Source organism: Coffea arabica, chromosome 6e (genome assembly GCF_036785885.1).
Source record: "Coffea arabica cultivar ET-39 chromosome 6e, Coffea Arabica ET-39 HiFi, whole genome shotgun sequence".
In the NCBI taxonomy this organism is placed as follows: domain Eukaryota; kingdom Viridiplantae; phylum Streptophyta; class Magnoliopsida; order Gentianales; family Rubiaceae; genus Coffea; species Coffea arabica.
In genome coordinates this window covers 15792161-15801015 of record NC_092321.1, presented here as the reverse complement: position 1 = coordinate 15801015, position 8855 = coordinate 15792161, and positions in this window count along the sequence as shown.

The window sequence follows — 8855 nt, the reverse complement described above, 5'->3', positions numbered from 1 at the left end:
TTCATTGAGAGTGAGTAATGGAAAAAAAAATTTGGTAATTAAGAATCTGGTGGTAATTTGGTCAACTTCCAAAACCATATGTGTTACACACACTAAATTTAGCCTGAAATTGGACTATGCGATCCAATTATGCCTAATTGGAAAAATTATAATAATACAAAATTTGAATAGATTCAATTAAAACTTCAAGGAGGCGACGTGAGTAAGAAGCATTTTCTGAAGGAGTTTATAAGAATTAACCCTTTTTTATTATGTGCACTTAAAGGCATAGGATTAGCACCAAAAGAAAAAACAGAAAAAAGGGATTGGACTCTACCATAAATCTTTGATTTGCATCCCTTTCTCTTAATCTCCTTTCACTTTAGCATATTCAAATAGGAAAAAAGGGTCCCCATTTTACCTTGTGACTATTACAATTCTCTATTACATTATATCTTTCTTGTTGGGGAAAGGACATTCATCAAAAAAAACAAAGCGTGAGCAACAATGAGTTTGACGTTCAAAAACATGTCATCTTTTTAAATTGGTCAATTTTACACTTACAATTAAAAGCAAAATGGTCACAGCAAAATGGTCAAAAGTTAGAATCTCACTCACTCCCTACGTGGTTGCTTTGATATGTACTGTATTTCAACCAGTCCAAACTATCGTTTATTTCTTATCCTTTCATCCGCGGTGGATAATCACGGCTAGCGTTTTCAAGTCCACAAGTACACTTCTATTTTCGGTTTTTCTCTTTATAAAAACTACTTCTCCACAAGTATACTTCTCCCTTTCTGACATTCTTCTCCAATTGAGAATATGTTTTTGTATCATCCATGGTTTGATTTATTGGTTTTCAACCGGACAATGGGTTTTTGGTTACTGACTGTAGTCTATTTTTGCTTTGTAATTAAAGGATCAAGTGATTTACACATCTTACTGCATCATGACCCTTCTATATATATATATATATATATATATATAAATTTTCCTCATATTGTACTCATGAATTGTCATCATGCTTTGTCGTATTTTTTCTCGTATTTCTTTTCACCCTTTAACTTTTTACTTACTTTTTGTCAGGATTTTTCTCGAAGCGCATGCATGCACGTTTAGTGTGCCTTGATCACTAGTTAAAATAAGACATGTGACAAAAATTCAACTCCATTATCAAAATTGTTCCTTGTTTGGATTGACATATTGGGTAATATGATTTGATCTTGATCACATAATTACAAAAAAAAAATACAGCCAGCACTCAAATTTGTTTCGGCTACATGTGAAAAAAAGAGATTTTTAATCATGTTTTTTCCAGGGCAGGATGCCAAAGTCTAGGAAAAACATATATAAAACATACGCCTCAGTTTGTTCACTGTATTTTCAACATTGTCGTGATGTTTTCATTCAAACGTACCAAATCCGGCTTTTGTTTAAAGCATTCATTCTTGTTCACAATCCACCATGATTTTTGCTGTGAAGGGGAAAAGGAGAACACTAATAATAATAATAACAACATTGCCAATCAGATAAAAACATACATATAAAAGCAGAAGTAGTAATAATGGCGTTATTAGTTAAGAAAAAAATAATATGATTAATTGGGAAAGAAATGGTACAGAGAAGCGTATGGAGAAATGCTTCAGGATCTAATACTTTTTTTTTTTTTTTGGGAAACCCGGAACAAGCCCTGGCCCCCTCGCTTTGGACCCAAGCCGGCACACCAAATCGGAGGGAAATGCCGCAACCCCACACAACGTTTTACCGGGCGAGTCACAAGGAGCTCCAGGGAGCAGTTTCGATCTCAAGACTTTTTGTGTCCCAAAGAACTGGTGTTACCACTGGACCAACACTGTGGGGACTTCTGAATATAACACTTTCTTAGACCAAATGCCCTAAGTGTATTGGGCAATCATTTTATTTGGATATCACATTTTTGTAAAAAATTATTTGCTTGCATTATAAACACGATTTTCAATTAATATTTTTATCTTTCTAATCACCTTTTTATTTCATATGCATCACATCATAAAAAGTGCTACAATAAATATTCTAAATAATATTTCAAATAATCTCCTATCCAAAATTCCAAACACACTTAGATTACGCATTTTGCAAACCCCACATCATGGCTCCGCTGATTTTCTAAAAGTGCGTAATGATACTTAGGCTTTAAATGAAAAGGAAAAAAAATGCTATATATAGAAAGTAAAGGATTACAAAATTAAGAAAAAGGAAAATGAAACTAATTTTTGTGTGTATTTGTAACTAGAAAAGCTTAAAAGATTAAAACTACTCACGTAATTACGTGTAAAGATAAAAACCTCACAAAATGAGAGAGGTCGGAAGAGTCCGGAGTTGTATAAAGAGGCTATTCTTGTATAATTATATTTAATTTTGATTCTAGATAATCAATTTTTAAAAATTTTTTCATTTGTGTTTGAATCTAAAATTTAGACATTTTTTAAGAACAAAATAAAAATAAAATCTTGAATTTTATTTTTATTGATAATTATTTTTATAAGGAAAAATGGCCAATTTTGTCCCTAAAATTTTTGTTAGTGCCGATTTAGTCCATAACTTTTATTTCTGACTAATTTGATACTTGAACTTATTTCGCAGTTCCAATTAAGGACCTTGCAGTGGCACCACTACCTAAAACGAATCTGACTCCTAATTGACTAATTAAATAGGGATATTATCATGAGACTGTAATAAAACAAGTAAATCGTATAAAAAATCACCAAATAAAACTTTTAAATCGTGTAAAAAATCACCAGGTAAAACTTTTTAAAGTTTAATATTGTGATTTTTTTACACAATTTACTTGATTTATTATAACCCCATGACTGATGTTCCCAAAATACCATTGTTTAGTTGGTCAATTAAGAGCTAGATTAGTTTTAGGTGGTGAAGCCACCACTGAAGTCTTTAATTGGAATTGCAAAATAAGTTCACATATCAAATTGGTTAGGAATAAAAATTAGGGACTAAATCAGCGCTAGTGAAAAGTTTAGGGATGAAATTGACTATTTTCCCTTTTTATAATCAAGTCTTACAAAGTTTTACGGCAAATAGGAACAGGCCAGAAGTGCCCATCGTAAGTAATTCATTTTCATCTGTATCAATGTTTTGTTTCTTAATCCAAATCAAAGAGGCAATCTTGCCATTTGTGCTGGACCACTTTCACAGTTCAGCCCCTCTCTGCATCTAGCCATTGATTCCCTCGAAAGTCATGAAATGAGGGCTTAAAGTACAATCCTAAGCTGTTGGTGTAAAATTGTAAATGACCAGATAGGTTTCTAAACTGTGAAAGAATTTATATACTCATCAAAGATCTTATTTGAATAGAGATACTAATAAAAAAAAGTTTGTGAAGCAAATTCCACATCCTATTTGATCCATAAATGTAGTTTGTGGGTTTTTTTAATCATATTTTTGTAGCTATATATCTTAGATGTCTACTGTTAAGGTATTGGTGAATTGAATCAGTTGATTTGTGAATAAACTCATGATGACTAAAACTGAATCAACTTGCATAAATTTAGGGCTCAATTAAACAAATTAAAAGTTGGGTGACCAAATACGATTATGATGAAACTTCAAGATTTTTAATGTTATTAATCTAAACCCAAATGGAAACATTTATGGCAACGTCAATGTCAACAAATTACAACTCTCTATATTATAAATTGACATCAAATGGTGGGACAAATACTAGTAGCATGTGGTAAGGCCAAAAAACTCAAACATAGTGAGATTTGTTTTTATGACTTTTAAATTATGGGGTCACACCGTTAACTGTATTAGAATAGAGTCTCATTGGCAACCCTAAATGCTTGGTTTGAATATAGAGAAATTTTTATGGGAAAGTGATGAAGTGTATAAAGTGAGGTAATAGGAACTAACAATTATTGTTGGCACATAAGAAATTTCGGATTTGGTTTCTTCGATCTATTGAATCTCTTAAATCTCACCAAAAAAAAAAGAGATGAAAAATAGAAAAATTCTCACAAATTTATCGTAAGATATCTGACGTGCGCGGGGTATACATATACAATTTAACTCATCCACAGTCAAGTTTTACATTTATAAACTCCTAAATACCCCACACGCGATTTATCGTAAGTATATGAATCGTGAACGAGTATAGCGTATTAAGGGTAGATCCCATACGGAAGATTGCAATCACCGGTGTTTTTCGAACTCTTTTATTATCTAGACTACCATAAATATAAAAGTAATAAACATTAACACTAGAAAGCTCCTAGAGATATGAAATTTCTTACTACTCTTGCAAATGACATTACCGGTTACTTGTATGTTATTATTTTGGCTAGTTATGGCGTAATTTCCTAATGTATGTGAAACCTACTCTCGTAGTGAATCAACTATACTTGTAGTTAAACCATACATACTCTCATGGTTATGAAATTAACCCCAAACTCATTTCTTCTATGAAATTACATGAAATAAGTCACTAAAACCACAAAGGTGCACCTCTACTCTCGTGAGTGTACACCCTAGGTTTATCATTTTCTTGAACTAGTGTTAAATTCCAATTCTCATTGCAAACTTAACACCTTTAGATAATCACAACTAATGGCTGGTTAATCATGATTAGAAAAACAAAAGTGATAAATAACTTGGTCAAATAATATCATCAAATAACCAAATAAACATCACTAACAAGATATAACAAATTCAACCATAACTCTAGGCATAAACTTTAACTAAACATGATAAAAACACAAAACCAAACTTGTCTTATAGCTAAACATGAAATCAAATACAAGAGAGAAAGTAGTAGAAGAGATATCACCCTTGTCACATGAGATCAACCTCTCCATCTTGCTCCTCAATCTTCATCCAAATCTAACTACAAATACAAGATGGATAAACTACACTACATATACTATACTACTCTAACTAATGAACTAAAGAAACTCTAGTGAAGACTATATTTTTGGTGAGTTTCTCTAGCCTTTCAAAGTTGTCAAAATATCCTCCAAAGGCTTCAAGCTCAAGGTGAGTTTTACAATTGATGTAAATTGCAGTTGATACAGAGGAATCAAGCTCAAGGTAAGGTGAGTTGTTACAATTGATGTAAATTGCAGTTGATACAGAGGAATTCAAACTCAAGGTGAGTTGTTACAATTGATGTAAATTGCTCCTTGGAATCACCAAAAGATGCTTCTTGAATTCTCTATACTTGTTTGCTCAGTTCCAGCAGGAATTCTTGCAGTACATTGGTCAAAAAGCTTGTGTGAACAGAACACAAGTTGCAGAGTCAAAATTGGGGATCCGAGGGCCAGATCCGAGGTCGGATCACTCAAAATACCTCTCAGATCTCATTTTTCTTCATTTTTACCTTCACTGTACATTGGGATCTGAGGCCTACAACAATGGATCCGAGCTTGGATCCTCCCGTCGGATGTAGCCTTTGATTGCAGAAGTTTATTCGAGATCGGATTTAGTACAGGTCCGAACTTGCGCTATTTTTGGTCCAACTTCAATTGATATTTTCTCGATATTAGAGGCCGAACTAGCTCTTGTGTGAAACATGAAAGTAGCCCTTTGAGTTAGTTTTCCAATGCATTAAGAATCATCTAATTTGGAGCTCTGTGGACCAAGAAATGACCAAAATACCCTTGACTGGTCAGAACCTTGTTTCAGCTTTCGACCATCAGAGTTGCACTTTAGTATTTCGACTTTTTGACTATGAAAACGACTGAAATGGATTTCTATGTCTTCATATCAAATGTAGATCTAGCTTCAAAATAGTATAAGAATTATCTCAATTCGATCATTGTAGCTCAAGATATAGGTAAAATACCATCAGGTGTCGAAACTGTTTTTACTTGCATTTCTTCCTTTGAATGTTTTACATTTCATGTCTTTTTTAAACCACTTCAAATCATCAATAATCATCTCATTCTCTTCTCAATTGATAATTGAATCCTTAAACCTACAAAAACATGAAGTTTTTGCCATTAAAATCCATAGAAATGCAATTTTCACACTTTAAACCATAAAATGCATTTTTTCACTAGAATCTTAATTAATTAGCTATAAAAATAACTAAAACACACCAAAATTAATTAATAAAACACACTTAAAACACTCAAAATATGCACTTATCAATATCCCAGAAGATAAAAAAACTCCCTTCTTGTGAATCAAAACCTTTGTTCAAGTTGGCCCCAAATTCGTTTTCAAGCTTGTCTAGCTCATGCCTACCAGTTCATGTTCGAACGCGGGTACATACAAATGTTTCCGGTACAAACAACCATACAACCATATTCAAGAACAAATTAAGGTCCTCGTTTCAAAGAAAGGGTTTGAACTCTATGAGTGCAAAAGGTAATAAAATTATAAAATCATTTATGCCATCCAGTATCCAATTTATTTCCTCGTTCTTCAAAAGCAATATCCCGCTTGATTTTTGGAATTTTTATTAAAATTTTTTTCAGCGAGAAAATGGTGAAATTTAAGAAGCAAGAAAAGGGAAAGGAAGATTTCAACCCAACATCTCCGAATCCATCCTAAGACCTTGATTCTTGGAATTTCGTATGAATATACTGCTAAAGATAGAGGATATATCATACCGATATAGAATCCAGTAATCTAACTTTTAGTGCATATAAGCTAGTTCATTACCGTCCAAACTATCAGAAATCAAAAGTAATCATATGACAAAAGAAATTATACGAAGCCTAATTTTAACGGAGCAACGTCTACGCAATTTGAGCTTTGATTGTCAGTCCAACTCATGCGTTAACTTGCCGGGTATTCCCGGGAGTCTTGATTTCAGTTCATTGCTGAACTGATTCATGGTGGTGATCATACAGGTCCAAAATGAAGTCTATAAATAGCTAGCTAGTATGTTTAATGCAGTGTGCCTTCTCATTCACATCCTTTTGAATTCTAAACTACATTTTTTGAGCTAAAATCAATGGGTTCGACATTCACTTGGAAACTCATTTTTGCTGCATTCTTAGTTCTGGCAACGTTGGATTTTCAGGCCATGTCGCGCAACTTGAATGAAGTTTCAATGATTGAAAAACACGAGCAATGGATGGCTCAGTGTGGACGCGTTTACAAGGAGGAGGTGGAGTGTTGGATATTTTAATAAAAAATATCACATAGTTATTTTGAATTCAAATTAAATAAATTACAAATTCTTTAAATAAATTTTCAGTTACAAATTGAAACATTTAAATGTGTAACTTATCGGATTTATGTCTTGCATTTGTAACTTATGTAATGATTAGGTTTAATGAATTCTTTTAGTAATTTTTTACCGTTTTACAATGAATCTAGACTTTTCAATTTGTAACTGAAATATGAGGTGTTAATTCCTATCAATGTTGGTATTTTAATATTCCTAATTTCTTAGCCTATATATAAGGCATCTATCAACCAAACCAAATACTCCCTCCGTCCCAAAATTTGGGACGTTTTTTGGGAGTAGCACTTTTTATGCACAGTAAAATGTGGACTGCACTTTTCATATTCTTCCAGTTTTACCCCTTGTCTGACACACGGAAATAGCCAGCTAAAAGCAAAAGGTCACAGGAATGGTGAAAGTGTGCATGTGTTGTGGTGGGCCATATGTAATTGTTTATTATTAATTGATGGAATCTTGTCATTATTACTAAGGGTATAAAAGAAAAGTAATAGTGAAAGTTGTTTGACTTTTGCCATGAGACTCTTATTTTGGGACAACAAAAAAGTGAAAACATGACATTAACAATGGGACGGAGGGAGTACATACTTTGCTATCTCTATACTACCTTCTATTTTTCCTCCACTACTATAAGAGTTTATAGGGCAAAGAACAGTGTTAGTGTGAGGTTTCTGTCTTGCTCCAATAATGTAGATTGGAGTAGACTACAGTGTGCAAAAGGTGGGCTGTTGTATCCTGGAGGCGACGTGCTGAGACTTACTACACCGGAGGATACTCCGTAGGGGCGCGAATCGTCTTAAAGAGAGCGACCTAGTCCGCGCCTCAACCCATGCCAAATCAACATTTTTATGGTACAAATTATTTGCATTTTTAATGCAAGATTAAGGTATGAATTTTTGTTAATTTATTTGTTAAATTTTATTAGAGAAATTATTGTGACTTGTATGATTTATTTTGGTCTAGAACCAACAATCTTAAGGCGATATTGCTCCTATTTAAAAGTTTATTACTTTAATGTGTACGATCTCATAGTTTTGAAGTATGCCTAAAAGACTTGTATATGAGTATTTTCTTGGTTTTGGTTTTCAACGTGATTGCAAAAAAAAAATAAAATGCTGTACAAAAGTACAAGTCTTATGACATTATAGTTCAAACAATGGTAAACTAGTAGGCCATCAACTTGAATTCAACTGCAGTCGAGATACACTAAACACAATGAATGTATAACTTGGAGTCAAGTTCAATTTCCAAGTCTGTAGGCAGCCTCTTTTTAAACAACGATGATCTCAAAATATATGAATGACTTTGCAACTATTTAGTTGTTGAATGTGTGTGATTTGTACCCAATAAGATGGCTCTTATGCTTATGTACTACTTTGAGTGTATATCATTTTGAGTACCTCGAACACAATTTCTGCACTATCTTAACATATGAACTCCATGAGTAGTCTTGAATGAATAATTGTTAGAAATAGTGGGGATATGTAATTACATGATTGCATTCTTCAATTGAGTGCATGATTATGACACGTTGAAGAATAGTGGTATCAAGATGTATAAAAAAAAAAAACTGCAATTATGAGGGTTCAAGTTATATTTAAATAGTGGGGGTTTAAAATTCTCTAGTTTTGTCTTGAATCCATATGATGTTAGTCAAGCTTAAGGTTTGCATTTTCACAAGCAATAA